Source organism: Sturnira hondurensis, unplaced genomic scaffold (genome assembly GCF_014824575.4).
Source record: "Sturnira hondurensis isolate 20B ecotype Veracruz unplaced genomic scaffold, ASM1482457v3 Scaffold0002840, whole genome shotgun sequence".
In the NCBI taxonomy this organism is placed as follows: Eukaryota; Metazoa; Chordata; class Mammalia; order Chiroptera; family Phyllostomidae; genus Sturnira; species Sturnira hondurensis.
Window position 1 is genome coordinate 19971332 of NW_028075471.1, and position 21778 is coordinate 19993109.

The 21778-nt window shown below is 38.4% G+C and overlaps 1 protein-coding gene and 1 pseudogene across 2 annotated transcripts in view; one reads left to right on the plus strand and one right to left on the minus strand.

Annotated features, from left to right (window-relative positions):
* GXYLT2 (glucoside xylosyltransferase 2) overlaps positions 1-21778 on the plus strand; it is a 153955-nt gene that overhangs the window by 14424 nt on the left and 117753 nt on the right. The window lies entirely within an intron of this gene.
* Positions 13970-14703, minus strand: LOC118983618 (syntaxin-8-like; annotated as a pseudogene).

Here is a 21778-nt window from a genome sequence, read left to right on the forward strand (position 1 = left end):
AAATCATATGGAATTTTGCAGAAAACTAACAATGAAACTGCCTTTGACTTGGCAATTCCACTGCTAGAATGATATCCTAAGAACCCTGAAACACCAATGCAAAAGAACCTATGTATCCCAATGTTCATAGCAACAATTTACAATAGCCAAGTGCTGGAAGTAACCTAGGTACCCATCAGTAAATGAATGGATCAAAAATCTATGGTACATTTACACAATGAAATTCTATGTAGCAGAAAGAAAGATGGAGCTCCTACCTTTAGCAACAGCATGAATGGAACTGGAAAGCATTATGCTAAGCAAAATAAGCCAGGTGGTGAAAGAAGACAAATACCATATGATCTCACTTTTAACAGGAACCTAAACAACAAAACCAACAAACAAGTAAAATATAATCAAAGACACTGAAATAGAGAATAGACTAACAGTGACCAAAGAGGGGGCAGAAATTTCAATGGAATTTCAGGGGAAAAGGGGAAAGGTTTATAGGAACAAGTAAAAAGGACACATGGACAAAAACTAGGGGGCATGGAAATGGGAGGGAGGTGGGGAAGGCTGGGTGGGTGGGCTGGGATGGGAGTAAAAGACAGAAAACTGTACTTGAACAATTAAAATAAAATTTTAAAAAATGAAGTCCTATAATTAAGAACATTAGTAAAACATATTAAGACTGGTAGGAGGGATAGAGGAATGAAATAAGCTGGCCCATACCCACATGTTGCAGTTGAGAACTCGCGTGTATATCTCAGCTACAGAGTTACCTCCTGAGGAGCAATGCATTTCAATACCTCACAGGGTACCCTAGCCCAGGATACAAGAGCCAGAAAGAGGAACTCCCACAACATCTGTCTATGGCAATCAGTGGGGATTTTGTTCTGGGTTAAATGGAAAAGTACTAGGAACCCAGGCATCCTCTTAAAGGGCTTGTGCACAGACTCATTCTTTCACAGGCACTCACCCTGGGTTCCAGCAGAGGGACAGTGGCTTAGGAGGCACCAGAGACAAACAAGGGAGAGAAAAGATGTGTGGCTTCGAGGTGAGGGCTGGAGTGACAGCCACCATTGTAATTATGTTGTCTGACTTCCACATAGCTGCTAGGCAGTTGCCACCTTCCCTGAGTGTTTTTTAAAGTATATTTTATTGATCACGCTATTATAGTTGTCCCATTTTTTTTCTTCCTTTTATTCCCCTCTGCCCTGCACTCCCCCTTCCACCATCATTCCCCTTCATTAGTTCACGTCCATGGGTCATTCATACAAGTTCGTTGGCTATTCCATTTTCTATACTATTCTTAGCCTTCTGTCTAATTTGTACCTACCATTTATGCTTCTTATTCCCTGTAATTTCCCCCCATTCTACCACCTGCCCCTACCTGCTCATAACCCTACACGTGATCTTCATTTCTGTGATTCTGTTCTTATTCTACTTATTTGCTTATTTTGTTTTTATTTTTCTTTTTAGGTTCAGTTGTTGATAGTTGTGAGTTGTAATTTTACTGTTCATATCTTTAAATTTAGTTTAACTTTTTAAATGTATTTTATTGTTGTTCAATTACAGCTAGGTAAATGTTTGCATTTACCTACCACAACTCCTCCCAACCCCAGCCAAACCCATCTCCCTCCCTTGCTTCCACCCACTCCTTGGTTTTGTCCATGTGTCTTTTATACTTGTTCCTGAAAACCTTTCCCCCCATTATCCACTCCCACCTCTGCACTGATTCCTGTCAGATTGTTCTTAATTTCAATGTCTTTAGTTATATTTTGCTTGTTTCTTTGTTTTGTTGATTAGGTTCCTGTTAAAGGTGAGATCATATGGTATTTTTCTTTAACCACCTGGCTTATATCACTTAGTATAATGCTCTCCAGTTCCACCCATGCTGTCTCAAAGGGTAGGAGCTCCTTTCTTTCTGCTGCATAGAATTCCATTGTGTAAATGTACCATAGGGTTTTTTTTAATTTTTTATTTTATTTCATTTTACTTTTTATTTAATTATTTTTCAAGTACAGTTTTCTGTCTTTTACTCCCATCCCAGCCCACCCACCCAGCCTTCCCCACCTCCCTCCCATTTCCACCCCCCTTAGTTATTTTGTCCATGTGTTCTTTATACTAGCTCCTGTAAATTTTTCCCTGAAATTTCCTCCCCTCTCCCCTCTGGTAACTGTCCCCCTGTTCTCTATTTCAGTGTCTTTGTTTTTATTTTGCTTGCTTACTTGTTTTGTTTAGCTTCCTGTTAAAGGTGAGATCATATGATATTTTTCTTTCAACACCTGGCTTACTTCACTCAGCATAATGCTTTCCAGTACCATCCATGTCATTTCAAAGGGTAGGAGCTCCTTCTTTCTTTCTGCTGCATAGAATTCCATTGTGTACATGTATCATAATTTTTGATCCATTTATTTACTGACAGGCACCTAGGTTCCTTGCAGCTCTTGGCTATTGTAAATTGTGCTGCTATGAACATTGAGGTGCATAGGGTCTTTTGAATTGGTGTTTTAGGGTTCTTAGGATATCATCCTAGCAGTGGAATTGCTGGGTCAAAAGGCAGGTCCATTTTTAGTTTTCTGAGAAAATTCCATATTGTTTTCCATAGTGATTGTACCAGTCTGCAATCCCACCAACAATGGATTAGGGTCCCCTCTTCTCCACAACCTCACCAACACTTGTTGTTTGTTGCTTTGTTTATGACGGCCATTCTCAATAGTGTGAAGTGGTATCTCATTGTGGTTTTAATTTGCATCTCTCTGATAGGCAGAGATATTGAGCATCTTTTTATGTGTCTCTGGACCCTTTGTATGTCCTTTTTGGAGAAGTGTTTGTTCTAGTCCTTTGCCCATTTTGTATTTGGGTTGCTTGTCTTCTTAGAGTGGAGTTGTGCAAGTTCTTCATATATTTAGGAGATTAAACCCTTGTCTGAGATACCATTGGCAAATATGTTTTCTTACACGGTTGGTTTTCTCTTTATTTTAATTCTGTTTTTATTAGCTGTGCAAAAACTTTTTGTTTTGATGAGATCCTATTTGTTTGTTCTTTCCTTTATGACCCTTGCTCTAAGAGACATATCACTGAAGATGTTGCTGCATGGAACGTCTGAGATTTTACTGCCAGTATTTTCCGTAGGACTTTTATGGTATCATGTCTTACATTTAAATCTTTTCACCGCCTTACGTTTATTTTTGTGTTCAGTGTAAGTTGGTGCTCCAGTTTCATTTTTGCATGTAGCTGTCCAGTTCTCCCAACACAATTTGTTGAAAAGGCTATTTGTACTCCATTTATGCTTATGCTCCCTTTGTCAGATATTAATTGACCATAGAAACTTGGGTTTCTGTCTGGGCTCTCTATTCTATTCCCTTGGTCTATGTGTTTGTTCTTATGCCAGTACCAGGCTGTTTTGATTACAGTGGCCCTGTGATACTGTTTGATATCAGGTATTCTGATACCTACTACTTTGTTCTTTCTCAAAATTACTGCAGATATTTGTTTATGGTTCCATATAAATTTCTGAAATATTTGTTCTATATCTATAAATTATGTTATTGGTACTTTAATAGTGATTTTGTTGAATTTATAAATTGCTTTTGGCAGTATGGACATTTTGATGATGTTAATTCTTGTAATTCATGAGTATGGTACATGGCTGCATTTCTTTGTGTCTTTCTTAATTTCTTTCTTTAGTGTTGTGTAGTTTTCTGAGTACAGGTCTTTTACCTCATTGGTTAGGTTTATTATTTTTCTTGTCGCTATATCAAATGGGACTTTTTTACTGATTTCTATTTTTGATATTTCATTACTGGTGCACAAAAATTCTTTGATATCTGAATATTTACTTTGTATCCCACTCATTTGCCAAATTCACTTATTAGGTCCAATAGTTTTGGTGGAATCTATAGGATTTTCTTTGTATACTATTATATCACCTGCAAACAATGACAGTTTTACTTCTTTTTTTCCTATTTGAATGCCTTTTATTTCTTTTTCTTGTCTGATTGCTGCAGCTAGGATTTCCAATACTATGTTAAATAGGAATGGTGAAAGTGAACATTCTTGTCTTGTTCCTGATCTTAGTAGGAAAGCTCTAAGTTTTGCCCATTGAGTATGATTTTGGCTCTAGGTCTCTCATATATGGTCTTTATTATGTTGAGGAATGCTCTCTCTCTTCCCCCTTTGCTAAGTGTTTTTATCATGAATGGGTGCTGTACCTTATCAAATGGTTTCTCTGCATCTATTGATAGGATCATGTGATTTTTGCCTTTGCCTTTGTATATGTGGTGTATTACATTTACTGATTTGTAAATATTGTACCATCTTGCATTCCTGGGATGAATCCCCCCTGGTCATGGTGTATGATCTTTTTAAGGTATTGCTGGGTGCAGTTTGCCAATATTTTGTTGATGATTCTAGCATTTATATTCATCAGTGATATTGGCCTGAAGTTTTCTTTCTTTGATCTGTGTTCATCTGCTTTTGGTATTAGGATGATGCTGACTTCACAAAAAGAGTTTGCAAGTCTTCCATCTTCTTGAATTTTTTTGAATAATCTGTGAAATATGGGGTTAGCTCATCTTTAAATGCTTTGTAAAATTCTCTTGTGAAACCATCTGGTCTGGGGCTTTTCCTTGTTGGGAGTTTTTTGATTATTGCTTTAATTTCATCAGCTGTTTTGGTCTGTTCAGGCTTTCTACTTCTTCTTCATTGAGTTTTGGAAGATTATATTTTTTTAGAAATTTGTCCATTTCACCTAAGTTTTTAAATTTCTAAGCATACAGTTCTTCATAGTAATTTCTTACAATCCTTTGTATTTCCATGGTATTAGTTGTAATCTCTCCTCTTTCATTTCTTATTGTGTTTATTTGAGTCTTCTCCCTCTCTCTCTCTCTCTCTCTCTCTCTCTCTGATGAGTCTGCTCAAAGGCTTCTCAGTTTTGTTTATCTTTTCAAGGAACTAGCTAGTGTATTTTTTCTGTCCATTTGCTTGGAAAAAATTGTTTCCAGCCCTTCACTTTCAGTCTGTGTAGGGTCTCTTTAGGCAGCATATGAGTGTGTCATGATTTCTTATCCATTCAGCTATTCTATGTCTTTTGATTGGGACATTTAATCAATTTACATTTAAGGATATTATTGATAGGTCTTATTCATTGCCATTTTTGCACCCGTGTTCCTCTCTCACTCTTTTTCTTCATGTTCTTAATGTAAACCCTTTAGCATCTCTTGCAGAGCTTTTTTGGAGGAGATATATTCTTTCAGGCTTTTTAAAAAGGTTTTATTTAGTTATCTTTAGAGGGGAAGGGAAGGAGAGAGGGAGAGAAATATCAATGTATGGTTGCCTCTTGTGGGTCCCCTACCGGGAACTAGCCTGCAACCCAGGCATGTGCCCTGCCTGGGAATTGAACCACGATTGTCTGGGTTGCAGGCCCATGGTCAATCCACTGAGCTACACCAACCAGGGCCCAGGCTTTTTAATCTGGGGAGCTCTCTATTTGGCCTTCCATCTTAATTGAGAACCTTGCTGGATAGATTAGTCTTGGTTGCACGTGGCTGGTTTTCATTACTGGGAATAGTCTTTGCCATTTCTTTCTGTCTTGGAGCACTTCCATTGACAAGTCAGCTGCTAGTCCTTTTGAGGCTCTTTTGAATGTTACTTTCTGTTTCTCCCTTGCTGCCTTTAAGATTCTCTCTTTGTCTTGGAATTTTGCCATTTTAATTATGATGTGTCTTTAAGTTGGCCTCCTTGTGTTCCTCTTGATTGGGACTCTGTGTGTTGGATTTGTGTGACTTTTTCTCTCATCAAATTAGGGAAATTTTCCATTATTACTTTTTCAAACAGGTTTTCTATCCCTTGCTTTTTTTTCATCTCATATCCTAGTATACAGATATTATTATGTTTCATGTTTTCATGCAGCTCCCTTACCACCTGTTCATTCTTTCTGAGTCTCTATTTCTCTTCTTGCTCTTTCTGGGTGTTTTTTTCTACCTTGTGTTCCAGCTCACTGATCCAATCATATGCTTCATCTAGTCTCCTTTTAATTTCTTCTACTGTGTTCTTCAGTTCAGAAATTGTATTCTTCATTTTCTCTGGCCCTTGTTGATAGTTTCTATTTCCTTTTTCATGTTGATATAGTTTGCAGTGATTTCATTACAGTTTCCCTGTAGTTTTTGGTAATTCTCTGTGAGCTCATTAAGCTGCCTTGTGTCCATTGCTTTGAACTCAATATCTGATATTTGAGTCTTCTGTATTTCATTTAGCATTCTTTTGAGGCTTCTTCTTTTCCTTTCATTTAGGAATTATTTATTTGTTTCCCATTGTTTGTGAGAGTCTTCTTGTTAGCCTCCCTGGGTTTATGGTGTGAACTTCTATGTTAGATGGCCTGTGAGGTACAGTAGTGCAGTCTCCTTGATCTCCTGAGGTCAGTGGTCTAGGGATGACATTTATGTTGGCTCCCTGTATGTGTTTGGGTTTTGACTGTTGTTGGGTATTTCTTTGGTGGGTCCTTCCCTCCAGTTTTTTTTAACTTTTGAGTGTCACTCCTTACACCATGTCTTGTATTCTCTTGTGCCAGTGTAGACAGATTGTGTTCAAGCTGTTTCTTCTGTCTGTCCCAGTTTTTTAAGTTTCTTTCTCGCTATAGTTTAGTTGTTTGTTCTGGGTAATTTCTTTACCATTTAGTTGTATTTCCAGATCAGTCCTGGTTGGAGGTTAGTGTGGCTACCACTCCCTCCTTCACCTTCTTTCATTATCTGTTGGCCATTCCTTTGTTGGTGGGTTCTCTCTTCCAGCAGGTATACTGGTGTTCCTAGCTCCCATCTATTTTTTTTGTGTTCAGTTGGATGTGGAAGGCAAAATGGATTAAGAATGCAGAAGTGTATTCTATGGAATTTAAATTACCAACTGGTTGAAAAGATATAGGAGATCATTTGGATATGTATAGTGTTAACTGTGATATTCACCCAACCAGACACTTTTTAGATAGGGTAAGAAAAAAATAAGACTCTTCTTGTGGAGGGGAGGATTATGAGTTGGATCTAGAAACCAGTGAGCTTGTGGGAGGACAGATTTTGAGGTAAATTGAGAGTAAATGATAGAAAGTAGGTGTAATGTGCAAGAGAATAGAGTTAACCACACAGTAATAAAGTTCCAGAAACAGTGAAGTGAACTAAGATCTGGGAGGGGTGCTGTATAGTATTTACAATTGCATGGGATTATTGTAGTATTGTGTAGTATTGTATTATTGTGCAGTGTTTATAATTGCATGTAAATTGTATTTACAATTGCAGCAAATATTTATAATAGTAATAGAGCAACAATCATATGACAGAATCTGTGTGATCTGAATAAGAAGATTAGGAAGTACATGACACAGAGTAGTGTGCTACTGGGGCACAAGTGAAGTGAAAGACAGAAAATTAAAAATACACTGTGAAGGGAAACCAGTCATACAAGGCAATTTAATAAACAAAGTGAAGAAGACTAAGCAGAAAGAAGAGAAATACAAAAATACCAATAAAATAAAAGATGTAAATATAATGAAAAAATCATAATAACTTGTACGTTCTCTAGAATAGCAACATGAAGTTTATCTCACTGTCTTAGTTGTTGGGGTGACCCTTCTTTGGGTATAACTCTGGTCCTTCCACAGCTACAGGTTTTATTATCTCACTTGTGGAATTTTAAAAAAAAGGAAGGAAAAAGCGGGGAATAAAACAGCCTCCTGCTGTCTATTTAAACTGGCCAAGCCAGTTCTACTGGTCTTCCTGCTACAGCAGGTTGAGGCGGGGATTGGTTTTGCTTTTCTCCCTGCCTGTGGTTTAAGGTGATAGGGACTAGGTCTGAGCTGTCCTCTTGTTAGCAGTTGCCCAGCCTCCAACCCAGTTCCTCAGTTGGCTGCCTGGCCTCTAGTGCTCTTCTGCACCTGGCCTACACCTTTAGTCCATAGTTGCACTGTCCTTCATGTGCACCAGTTAGAGGCAACTCACACCACTTTCTGGCTTTTTGCTGTCCTTGATGCTAGGAACTCTCAGAGTCTCTTTAGAGTAGTTCACTTCCCTCACTGAGTTTTGTCTTTCTGGGGATTTCTGACTCCCTGAACCCTGCTGTGTCTCCACGTTCCTCTTAGCACCAGTTGCCCTAAAAGGTTGGGGTGCCACCATGCCTGTGGCGGCACAGGGCACATGCTTCCTCTGCTGCAGTATGGGTGGTGGGGTCTGGTCGTCCATGCCTCCATGCAGCAGAGTCAGGCACACGCCTTCCCCTGGGGTGCAGGTGTGAGTGTGTGGCCTCCACTGCTGCTGCTGTGGCTGCTACAGTGGTGGCTGGAGTGGGGCAGTGTGTCCGAAGTGCAATGGCCCAGGGTGGTGGGGTCAGGCGTTCTCCGCCCACAGGCTTGCGAGGGTGATCGTTTTGCCTCCACCCCTGCTGCTACTGCAGGCGCATAGTCTCTGCGGAGTGGTGTCAGGGGTGCATTAGCCTCCACTGCTGTAGCAGCAGCCAGGGGTAGTTGGAGTCAGCTGGGTCTGTGGTGCACCACTGGGGATGTGGGTGTGGTTGCATTCCCTCCTCAGCTTTGCCCAAGGATAGGGGCCAGCCATAGTGCTGGCAGCAGAGGCCTGCCCAGAGCTGAGGCTGTGGGAACACAGCCAAGGGAGGCAGGGGTGACAGCTGCAGGAGAATTCGCTAAAACAGCCATTGAGTCTCTTTTTTTGTTTGTTTGTTTTTGAAAAAATTCTTCCTGTTCAAGCCTGCTTCTCCAAACAAGCACCTGGCCTCTCACACAGCTCATACTGTTAATATGTTTGACCTCTTCTTTTTCATAGATAAGTCCCTTTAACATTTCATATAATAAGGGTTTCATGATGATGAACTCCTTCAACTGGACCTTATCTGGGAAGCACTTTATCTACTATTCCATTCTAAATGTCAGCTTTGCTGGATAGAGTAATCTTGAATATGGGTTCTTGCCTCTCATGCCTTTAAATACTTCTTTCCAGGCCCTTCTTCCCCATATGGTTTCTTTTGAGGAATCAGCTGATAGTCTTACGGGAGCTCCTTGGTAGGTAACTGTCTCCTTTTCTCTTGCTGCTTTTAAGATTCTCTCCTTATCCTTAATCTTGGATAATGTAATTACGGTGTAGCTTAGTGTGTGCTTCTTTGGCTCCAACTTCTTTAATACTCTGAGCTTCCTGAACTTCCTGGAAGTCTATTTCCTTTGCCAGATTAGGGAAGTTCTCCTTCATTATTTATTCAAGTAAGATATCCATTTCTTGCTCTTCCTCTTCTCCTTCTGGCACACCTATGATTTGGACGTTGTAACATTTAACACTGTCCTGGAGGTTCCTAAGCCTCTCCTCATTTTTTCTGAATTCTTGTTTCTTCATTCTGTTCTGGTTGAATGTTTATTTCTCCCTTCTGCTCCAAAACACTGATTTGAGTCCTGTTTTCCTTCCATCCAGTGTTGGTTCCCTGTATATTTTTCTTCATTTCACTTTACATAGCCTTTACTTTTTCTTCTATTTTGTGACCATACTGAACCATTTCTGTGACCATCCTGATTACAAGTGTTTTTGTTTTTGTAATCTTTTATTTATTATGCTATTACATTTGTCCCACTTTCTCCCTTTATTCCCCTCTGACCTGTACCACCCGCCTCCCACCAGCATTCCCCCACCTTAGTTCACATTCATGGGTCATTCATACAAGTTCTTTGGCCTCTCCATTCCTCATACTATTCTTAACCTCCCCCTGTCTATTTTGTATCTACCATTTATGCTTCTTATTCCCTGTACCTTTCCCCCATTCCCCCCTCCCCATCCCCACTGATAATCCTCCATGTGATCTTCATTTCTGTGATTCTCTTACTATTCTAGTTGTTTGCTTAGTTTGTTTTTGTTTTTTTCTGGTTTGGTTGTTGATAGTTATGAATTTATTGTCATTTTACTGTTCTTGGTTTTTGATCTTCTTCTTTTCCTTACATAAGTCCCTTTAACATTTCATATAATATGGGTTTGGTAATGATGAACTCCTTTAGTTTGACCTTATCTGAGAAGCATTCCACCTACTCTGCCATTGAATGACAGCTTTGCTGGATAGAGTAATCTTGGATCTAGGTCTTTGCCTTTGATGACTTTGAATACTACTTTCCAGTCTCTGCTTGCCTGCAAGGTTTCTTTTGAGAAATCAGCTGATAGTCTTATGGGAACTCCTTTGGAGGTAACTGTCTCCTTTTCTTTTGCTGCTTTTAAGATTCTCTCCTTATCTTTAATCTTCAGTAATGTAATTATGATGTGCCTTGGTATGTGCTTCCTTGGGTCCAACTGTTTTGGGACTCTCTGAGCTTTCTGGACTTCTGAAAGTCTATTTCCTTTGCCAGATTAGGGAAGCTCTTCATTATGTTTTCAAATAAGTTTTTAGTTTCTTGTTCTCTTTTTCCCTTTATGATGCCCCTATGATTAGGATGTTGGAATGTTTAAAGTTGTCCTGGAGGTTCCTAAGCTTCTCCTCATTTTTCTGAATTCTTGTTTCTTCATTCTGCCCTGGTTGAATGTTTATTTCTTCCCTCTGCTCCTAACTGTTGACATGAGTCCTAGTTTCCTTCCCATCACTGTTGGTTCCCTGTGCATTTTCTTTTATTTCACTTTTCATAGCCTTCACTTTTTCCTCTATTTTACAACCATACTCAACCAATTCTTTGGGCATCCTGATTACCAGAGTTTTGAACTCTGCCCGTGATAGGTTGGCTATCTTCTCATCACTTAGTTGTATTTTTTTTTCTTGAGCTTTGATCAGTTCTTTCATTTGGGCCATTTTTTCTTTGTCTTGGCATATCTGTTACTTAGTAACAGGCATTAGGTTATTCACCAGGACAGGGTAACCCAGTGGCTGTGTTAGGGTGCTGTATGTGGAGAAGGGGTCTAAGAGGAAACAATGCTGCTTGCTTGACTCTCAGCCAGCTTTCAGTCACTTTCTCTGCTATGTACAGGCAGATTGGGCCCTTCTGGTGCTGATTCCCAAATGGGTAGGTTTGTGTATATTCTACAGCCCTGTGGATCTCTCCAATGATCTCTCCTGTGAGGATGGCAGTTTCTCCTGCTGCTGCAACACCCACAGGTTTTTTTCAGTCAGAAGTTTAAAGCTTTATTTCCCCGTGCTGGAACCCTGGACTGCAAAATCTGTCTTGTTCCTCACTTGTGCCTCCCAGTTTATGCACATGCAAATGTGGGATTGCCTGCTCCACCAGACTCCACCTTGCTATGAGTCCTTTCTACCTTGGTTTCCTGTTTCTACCCCTCCTACTGATCTGGAGGAATGTTTCTTTTTTAACTACTTGTTTGTCAGACTTTCAAACCGTATGATTTTTCATGCAGTTCTCATTATTTTTTGTTTTTAAATTTGTTGTCCTTTTTTTGGTTGTGTGAGGAGGCACCATGTATCTATCTATGCCTCCGTCTTGGTCAGAAGTTTTGCTTTGATTACCAGTGTTTTGAATTCCATCTGATAAGTTGGCTATCTCTTCATTGTTTAGTCCTTTTCCTGGAGTTTTGATCTGTTTTATCACTGGGGCCATATTTCTTTGTCTTGGCACACCTTTTTTGTTGTAAGTGGCAGACTCTTAGGTATTTGCCAGGGCAGGGCAACCCACTTTGCTGTGTGCATTGTGGTGCTGTATGTGGAAGAGGGATCCAAGAGGGAACAGTGCCTCTTGTACTTCGCAGGCCCGCACTCAACCCACTGAGCTACACCAGCCAGGGCGGGAACAGTGCCTCTTGATGTGCTCTCCTCTAGCTTTCAGTCTCTTCCCCCACTATCCACAAGTAAATTGGTCCCTCTGGTGCTGATTCCTGGGTAGGTGCATTTGTGTACATTCTAGGACCCTGTGGGTCTCTCCAATGAACTCTCCTGTGAGACTGGGAGTTTCTCCCACTGGCACAAACCCCACAGGTTTTTACAGCCAGAGATTTTGAGGCTTTATAACACTGGAACCCTGGGTTGCACAGTGTGTCTCACTCCCCAGTTGTTCTTCCTGGTTTATATGCATGTAAATGTGGGACCAGCAGCTGCCACCCCACCTGCTTGGTCCTCCAGCTGCTGCCTTGTCTCCTTGCCCTGTGTCCTCTCTGCCCCATTGCCTATCTCTGACCCTCCTACCAGTCTGGATGAATGTTTCTTTTTTAACTCCTTGATTGTTGGACTTCCATGCAGTTTGATTTTCTGGCAGTTCTGTTTTTTTTTTTTTTAATTTCTTGTTGTTGTTCTTTTGTTTGTACAAGGAGACAAAGTGTATCTACCTATGCCTCGACTCTGGCCAGAAGTCTCAGCCTTCCTGTGTTGAACCTTTCCTGCAGTGGTTAAATCTGAATCTGCATGTGCCTGCTGAACACTACAGGGGACTCTTTGAGATCCTTATCTAACTCAAGAACCACCTGAGGTTCTTTCAATGACTGAGCCTTAGAGGCAGCTAGCAGGCACTGACCCATTTTAGGGCTCCCTGTGCCTATTACTAAGTGGCCCCAGGCCCAGGACTGGTGGCAGTCAGCCTAGATTTGTAGTGTGACTTCTGCGATATGCCTCCAGGATCAACATAGGATGCTACCAACTTCAGATTACTTTGTAGACACTATCAGGTAGCCCTGGGTTGGTCACAGGCAGTGACTCTATTTAGGCTTCACTGGAGACCCTGCAAATAGGCTCCAAAACCTACACATCCAGCAGATGGCTTCATATCGCAACAAAGAAGCATCCAATTAGCTCCAAAATCAGTACACCCAAAAGATTGTCTTGGTGGGTATCAGAGCCCACTAGGGCAAATTCTGCTCTGTGGGGTCAGCCCCCAAATAGTAATTTGTATGCTATGGTTGGGGCCAATTTAATCCCACCCACTGACATGTCTATAGCAATCAAGGCTCAACTATAACAGGAGGCCACACACAGTCCACACAAGGTACACTTCTGGAGCACTTAGCCCAGGTCATCAGGGAGACTTTGCCACTGGGTTTCACAGCATACTCTGTCATAAGGCCATGTTGTTAAGACTAGGAGACATAGCAGATATTGTTAATACATAAAAACAAACACAGAGAGGTTGCCCGAATGAGAATAAGAAACAGGTCCCAAATGAAAGACTAGGAGAAAACTTCAGGAAAAGAACTAAATTAAATGAAGGCAAACAATCTAATGGAAGCAGAATTTAAGCCACTGATTATAAGAATGCCCAAGGAACTTGGTGAGAACTTCAATAAAAAGTAAGCATTAAAAGGACATAGAAACCATAAAAAAGAACCAGTGAGAAATGAAGAGCACAATAACTGAAATGAAGAATGAAGGAATCAACAGCAGATTAGGTGAAGCAGAGGCTCAAATTAGCAATTTAGAAGACAAGGTAGCAGAAAACATCCAATAAAAACAGCAAAAAGAAGAATTAAAAAATGGGGATAGTTTTTGGGACCTCTGGGACATTAACAACATTTCCATCATAGGGTTACCAGGAGGAGAAGAGAAAAATCAATGAATTGTGATCCTACTTCAAGAAATAATGACTACTTCAAGAAATAATGACTGAAAACTTCCCTAACCTGCAAAGGAAAAGGACATGAAATTCCAAGAAATGCAGCAAGTCCCAAACAAGATGAACACAAGAGGCCTGTACCAAGACACATCATAATTACAATGGCAAAGGGTAAACACAAGGAGAGAATCTTAAAAGCAGCAAGAGATAAACAGTTAGTTACCTACAAAGGAGCTCCTATTAGACTGTCAGCTAATTTCTCAACAAGAATTTTTAGGACAGAAAGGATTGGAACAAAATATTCAAAGTGATAAAATGCAAGGACCTACAACCAAGACTAGTCTACTCTGCAGGGATAGCATTTATTTGTTTATTTTTCAGAGCTTGAGATATTTTACTGAGAGCAGCTTTAGTGCATCAAAAGGGTGCTGAGCTTTTCTCCATTGCTGGCAGGTCACAGCTGGTGGTCCCCTTATTGGAACTACTTGGTAGGCCAGACTTCAATGACCACAATAGCCACAAGTAGCAATAAAATCACCATTAGCATCCCACAAGATGCTGACTTTTTGTCTACCATATTCACATGCATGATTTCAGTGTGAAGTTTCTCATCTGTGTTCTCTACTAGGTTGGCAAGTCATCACTTATCTCATTTTGTTCATCCAGCTCATCCCTAATCTTTTACCCTATTTGCTGTTGACGCCTGATGATAGAAGACAGGGCATAAAGGCCTGCGTCCTGTTCTTGGGTGATTTTCTACTGCTGTTGCTGGATTTCATCAAACCCCAAGCCTCTGGTTTCCTCTGGCTCCTCAAAGAGCATAGGGTTTAGGAGACCTCACTTAGCTGCCTCTGTCCTCAGGCTGGACCTGATGAGATCTGGTTTTGTACCCTCACTCTTAAAGGATGCCAGAAGAAGTGTCTCTCAAGTTATAAGATCATCCAATAGTTCTGTCTTTGGCCCCCTTCAAGCTGGGTTATTTGATGTTTTCACACAGCTCATAACAATAAATCCTTCAAAAGGGTGATCTTTTCCTTCAGATTCTGCAACAAAGCTCTGATTGTCATGGTAAGCTTGGCTGTATTTTCACCATTTCTTCCATACTGGTTTTGTTGTCTAATTTTGTCAGCAATCTCTCATGCAGTTTGGCAAGTAGAACTGTATGTGGAGAACCAGGCACCTGGAGCTATAGTGCAGTCTCTTAAAAATAGCATTTAATATTGAAGTAGAATTAAAGAGCTTCCCAGACAAGAAAAAGCTAGAGGAGTTCATCACCAACAAAGTGGTGTTAAAAGAAAGGTTAAAGGAACCTCTTTAAATAGAATAGGGGAAAAAGAATATAAGTATGAATAATGAAATGACAGTATATTATCTCAATATTCATTTTAAATGTAAATGCGTTAAATGATCCAATCAGAAGACATAGCAGTGATGAATGAATAAGAAGACAAGACCCATACATACACTGTCTATAAGAGACCCGACTCAAATCAATAGATTCACAGACTCTGAAAGTAAAGCATGGAACAAGATACTTCATGAAAATGGAAGTAAAAAGCTGAAATAGCAATATTTATATCAAACAAAATAGACTTCAAAACAAAGGCTATAATAAAAGACAAAGAAGGGCATTACATAACTAAAAAAAGATTTATACAACAAAATGAGATAACCTTTGTAAACATTTATGCACCCAAAATAGGACCACCTAAATACATAAAGCAAGCATTGATGGACAAAAGGGAGAGATTGACAGTAATAGTCATAGTAGGAGATTTTAACACCCCATTGACATCAGTAGATATATCTTCTAGATAAAAAAAATCAACAAGGAAACAGTGGCCTTAAATGACGCACTAGATCAGATGGATTTAATTGATATTTTGAGAGCATTTCAACCACAGTAGCAAAATATACATTCTTTTCAAGTGTACATGGAACACTTTCTAGGATAAACCACATTAGGACACAGACCAAGTCTCAATAAATTTAAGAAGATTGGAATTATGTTAAGCATTATCTCCAGCCACAATGATATAAAATGAGAAATTAATTACAACAAAGAAACTAAAAAACACACAAACACATGGAGGCTAAATAACATGTTACTAAATAATGTAGTGGGTGAGGAATGAGATCAAGGAAGAAATCAAGTTACCTTGAGACAAATAAAAATAATCACAAAATGACCCAAAATCTAGAGGACACAGTGAACAGTGAAAACAGGCCTAAGAGGGAAATTCATAGCAATACAGTCCTACATTAAGAAGCAAGAAAAACCTTAAATAAACTATCTAACTTTACACCAAAAAGAACTAGAAAAATAACAACAAACAAAGGCCAAAGTGAGTAGAAGGAAGGAAATAATAAAAATCAGAGCATAGATAAACACAATAGAGTCTAATAACAACAATACAGGAGATCAGTAAAATCAAGAGTGTATTCCTCAAGAAGATAAACCTTTAACCAGATTCATCAATAAAAAAAGAGACAGGACAAAATAAATTACTCAGAAATAAAGGAGGAGTAGCAACAACTGACACCACAGAAATACAAAAAATTATGAGAAAATATTACACATAATTATATGCAACAAATTGGACAATCTGGAACAAATGTATAAATTTGTAGAAACATACAATCATTCAAAACTGAATATAGAAGAAGTAGAATTTCTGAACAGATTGATTACAAGTATAAAATTAAAGCAGTAATCAAAACACTCCCAGAAAAAATAAATTCCTGGACTGGAAGACTTTATAGGTAAATTTTATGAAACACTCAAAGAAGAACACCTTTCTTTTTCAAACTATTCAAAAAAATTCAAGAGGAGAAAGGACTCCCAAGCTCATTTTAAGAGTGAAGCATTATCCTAATACCAAAACCAGGCAACAACACTATAAAGAAGAAAAAATTATACACCAATATCCCTGATAAACATCGATGCAAAACTCTTAAAAATATTACCAAATCAAATTGAACAATACATTAAAAAGATTATAACCATGATCAAGTGGGGTTTATTCTTGGGATGTACGGTTGGCACAATATCCACAAATCAATTGACATGATACATAATACCACATATAAAAGAAGGTTAAAAATCATGATCATCTCAATAGATGAAGAAAAGGCATTTGACAAATATAGCACCTATTTATGATAAAAACCCGCAAAGTGATTGTAGAGGGAACATACCTCATAATAATAAAGGATATATATGACAAGTTCACAGCCGACAACATAATAACAGGGGAAAACTAAAAATATTTCCTTAAAGTCAGAAATAAGACAGGGATATCTGCTTTTACCACTCTTATTCAACATAGTACTGGAAGTCCTAGCCACAGAAACTAGACAAGAAGAAATAAAAGGCATCTAGATTGTAAAGGAAGGAGTAAAACAGTAAATATTTGCAAATTACATCATAGTTTATGTAGAAAACCCTAAGGATTCCACAAAAAAACTACTAGAACTGATAAATAAATTTAGCAAAGTAGCGAGATACAACCAGGTGATTTTTTTTGCCTTTGTTCAATATCACTTGTATTCCCCTTTCTGGGAACTTTTTAAAATATACTTTATTGATTATGCCATTACAGTTGTCCCATTCCCCCCTTCACTCCCCTCCACCCTGCACACCCCTCCCCCACCATTCCCCTCCTTCCGTTCATGTCCATGTGTCACAAGTTCTTTATATTCTGTATTTCCCATAGTATTCCTGCCCTCCCCCCTGTCTATTTTCTACCTACCATCTATGCTACTTATTCTCTGTACCTTCTCCCCCCTTCTCCTCCTCCCACTCCCCTGTTACTAACCCTCCATGTGATCTCCAATTCTATGGTTCCACTCCCGATCTGGCTGTCCTCTTAGTTTGCTTTTGTTTTAAGTGTGGTTATTAATAACTGTGAGTTTTCTGTCCTTTCACTGTTCATATTTTTTATCTTCTTTTTCTTAGATAAGTCCCTTCAACATTTCATATAATAAGGGCTTGCTGATGATGAACTCCTTGAATTTGACCTTATCTGAGAAGCACTTTATCTGCCCTTCCATTCTAAATGAAAGCTTTGCTGGATAGAGCAATCTTGGCTGTAGGTCTTTGGATTTCATGACTTGGAATACTTCCTTCCAGCTCTTTCTTGCCTGTAAGGTCTCTTTTGAGAATTCTGCTGACAGTCTGATGGGCACTCCTTTGTAGGTGACTGTCCCCTTATCTCTTGCTGCTTCTAGAATTCTAGGTGAATTTTTATACATCGATAATGAAATATCAGAAAAAGAAACTAAGAAAACAATCCTATTTACAATTACATTAAAAATTAAAATACCTAGGAATGAATTTAGCCAAGGATGCAAAAGAGCTGTACTGGGAAAATTGTAAGATACTGAAGAAAATACAAGTAAGTGGAAGCATACACCATGTTCATGGTTAGGGAGAATTATGTCATGTCTATACTACCCAAAGCAGTTTATAGATTCAATGCAATTCCTAACAAAATGACCATGGCATTTTTACAGAACCAGAACAAATAATCCAAAAAGTCCTACAGAAATACAAGACTCGAAATAGCCCAGTGATACTGAGAAAAAAAGGGCAAAGTTGGAGGAATCACACTACCTGATATGAAACCATGCTGTAAGTCTATAGTAGTCAAAACAGCGTGGTTCTGGCCTAAAAAAAACAGACAGGTAAATCAAGAGACCCCAGAAATAAACCTATGCCTGTGTGGTCAATTAATATTTGACAAAAGAAGCAAAGACATACAATGGGGTAAATATGGTGTATTCAATAAATAATGCTGGGAGAATTCGACAGATGAATCTAGACCACCTTTTACATCATATTTAAGAATAAGCTCAAAATGGATTAAAGATTTAAAGGTAAGAATGGAAATCTTTAAACTCCTAGAAGAAAACATAGGCAGTAAAATCTGTATTTGTGTTTGCAATATTTTTTATGATATATTTCTTTCGGTAAGGGAAACAAAAAATAAACAGATGGGACTACATCAAACTAACAAGGGTTTGCATGGCAAAAGAAACCATCAACAAATGAAAATACAACATATTCAGTGGATGAAGATATTCACCAATGATACATCTGATAAGGGCTTAATATCTAATATTTATAAGAACTCCTACTATATAACACCCCCCAAAAGGAAAAAATTCAATTAAAAAAAATGGGCAGACCACCTGAATAGACAGTTCTCCAAAGAGGACATATATGGGGCCAATAGACACAGCAAAAGATGCTCAACATCAGTAATTGTCTGAGAAATGAAAATTAAAACCACAATGAGATATCACTTCACACCTGTCAGAATACTGTTATCAATAGATAAACAAATGGAAAGTGTTGGTGAGGATGTGGAGAAAGGAAACCCTTGTGCACTGTTGTTGGGAATGAATACTGGTATAGCCACTATGGAAAACAGTGTGGAAATTCCCCTGAAAATGAAAAAAATGGAACTGCCTATGACTCAGCAATTCCACTTCTGGGGATTTATCTGAAGAAACCCAAAATACTAATTTGAACGAATATATGTACCCCTGTGTTCATTGCAGCATTATTAATGATAGTTAAGTTATGGAAGCAACCCAAGTGCCTATCAATAAATGACTGGATAAGGAAGATGTGATATAAACACACACACACATATAACACATATATGTACATACATATTTGCATATATACTTATATGTATATACACACATATATATACACATTGGAATATTTTAGGCCATTAAAAGAATGCAATCATACCATTTATGATGACAATATGGATAGACCTAGAGGGTATTGTGCTAAGTGAAATAGGTCAGACAGAGAAAAAGAAATACCATATGATTCCATATACATGTGAAATTTAAAGAACAAACTAAATAACCAAACAGAAACAGACTCATGGATACAGAGAACAAACTGATGATTGCCAGATAGGAGGAAAGTTGACAGGAAATTGAGTGAAAAAAGGGGATGAGATTAAAAAGTACAAATTGATAGTTACAAAATAGTCATGGGGTACAGCATAAGGAATAAAATCAGTAATATTGTGGTAACTATGCATGTACCAAGTAGATACTAGACTTATTGGACAGATCTCTTTGTAAATTATATAAATGTCTAACCACTACACTGCTATACATCTGAATCTGATATAAAAATTATTGGATGTCAACTGTAATTTAAGAAGTAAAAATAGAAAAAATAAAATGAGACAATTTTATGTAGTATATATTTTACCACTATTTAAAATATGTTTTTAAATATAAAAGACTTTGTTGAAGATTCAATTCATTTAACATTCCTCTCCAAATCTTTCTCAGTACTTGATTTATTTTCGATTGCAAAATTCTGAACATTGTCCCTGGAAAGAGGAGTTTCTTGACTTGCCACCTTATTTAAGACCCCATGATTTTGTTCCAGCAAAAAGTGACTTGAGTACATTTGAAGGCAACGTTTTGATGCCCACCCATTCTACCTCCTCTTGACCTCTTTTAGCCATACAAAAGATTGTAATCTTCTAATAGAGATTCATCAAGGCACAACTTAGAAGCCAAGATTTACATAAGTAGGAGACAAGAGAGAACACTTAATCCTAAAATGACTGCCTTTCATGGCAGAGAAAACTGAAGTCCAAAGAGGTAAAATAATGAAAATGCATATAAAGCATTTAGCATAGGACTAGCTCTTGGTAGTCACTCAACAAATGATTCATGGTTATGAATACTGTTATTATCCACTGTTGTTTTACTATTGAGGAGCTGAATTCTAAGTAGAGCCAGTTAACTAGTGGTGTGGCTTTAAATTAATCAGTCATTCTCAGCAAATTTTTGCTTTGTCCTAAGTTCAACACTGAAATGAAATAATGCATGTAAAATGCTGTCACAGTATTTGCTATCCAAGAAACTCTCAGCAAATATTAGATACAGCTAAGGTACAGATACAGGCAAGCTCTTCTTGTGTTGTGACCTGAGGAAATCAAGACCCAGTTTCCATATATAACAAGTGCTGCACAACCCCCAGTCTCCTTGTCTTCAATAGAAGCTGAAAGAATAGGTGAGGCAGGACCCTTTTCACTGCATCATAGAAAGTGGGACTATTCTGGAAAGTTTCAAACCTGGAGTTCTGTTTATGTGTAGATGTGATGACTGCTGAAGAGCAGCAAGCTATTGCTTTCAGCTTTTCTAAAGCAAGGGGTGAGTAAAGACTTTGTGGGAATTAGAAAGTGTTCTCAGGGAACCAGAATGCAGATCTTTGTCTACAAATACTGCTATTCAGGGGTTTGCATCACTTATTGGGCTTTTTTCTCCTCCCAGTTTTGTGAAAATTACACAGACCCTAGTTGCCTGACTACTGGCTTCAAAATAACATAATGTTCAGGTATCAGACTTTATTCCTCAGGAACAGTGGGTTATTAGAAATTGGTGTTTTAGAAGAAATGCAGGAGAAGTTGGGGACACAAATTTTTTTCAGAAGAAAACTTTTAGAAAAGTTTTAAAAATGTACAAAAGCCTCAAATCTGATTTGCAATAAGATATACATACTTAAATTAAGATGTACTTTTTGATGCTCTGCCTGGTCTGTTTTTTTGTCATGCATATAAAATATTTAGAGAATAATGAAGGCTTCTGGTATATTTCAAATTAGTATTTAATAATAATTATGATGATAACTAATATTTAATGGCAACTTAAAATATTCCAGGTCTTGTATGAAGCACTTTACTGCATTATTTCATTTACTCTTCATAACAACCTAAGAGGTAGATGCAAGTGATAGAATCTTAGCTCATCACTTATATCACTTTATCATAAAAGGGGATTTACTGGCTTATAAAACTGTAAAGTACAAAGAAGATAAAGCTCCTATTATAGGTATATCCAGGATTTCATCCAACTTGCCTCAGTATTTTAGTTCAGTTTTCTTCTGAGCAGACCACGCTGTCGGGTGAGTTTTCTCCATGTAATAGTTCCAACAGATTTGGGCTTGCACCCTCTTCTTTAGTAACTGCTAAGGGAAAAATTTTATTCATCAAGTCCCCAGGGCTGCATCTATTGACATGACTTGGGTCACATGTGTCTCCAATCACTCATGACTACACCTATCAGGGAGGATGAGCGAGCCTTTCCAGAACTCATGGACTGAGGACAGCAGAGGAATCATTTCCCCAAAAGAAAACTAAGGTGTTTTTACCTGAAATTTCTGGAAATGACTGCTAGTAAGAAATCCCAAAACCAAAAGCACATGTCCACTATAATCAATAAGCCCATTTCACATATGGGGAA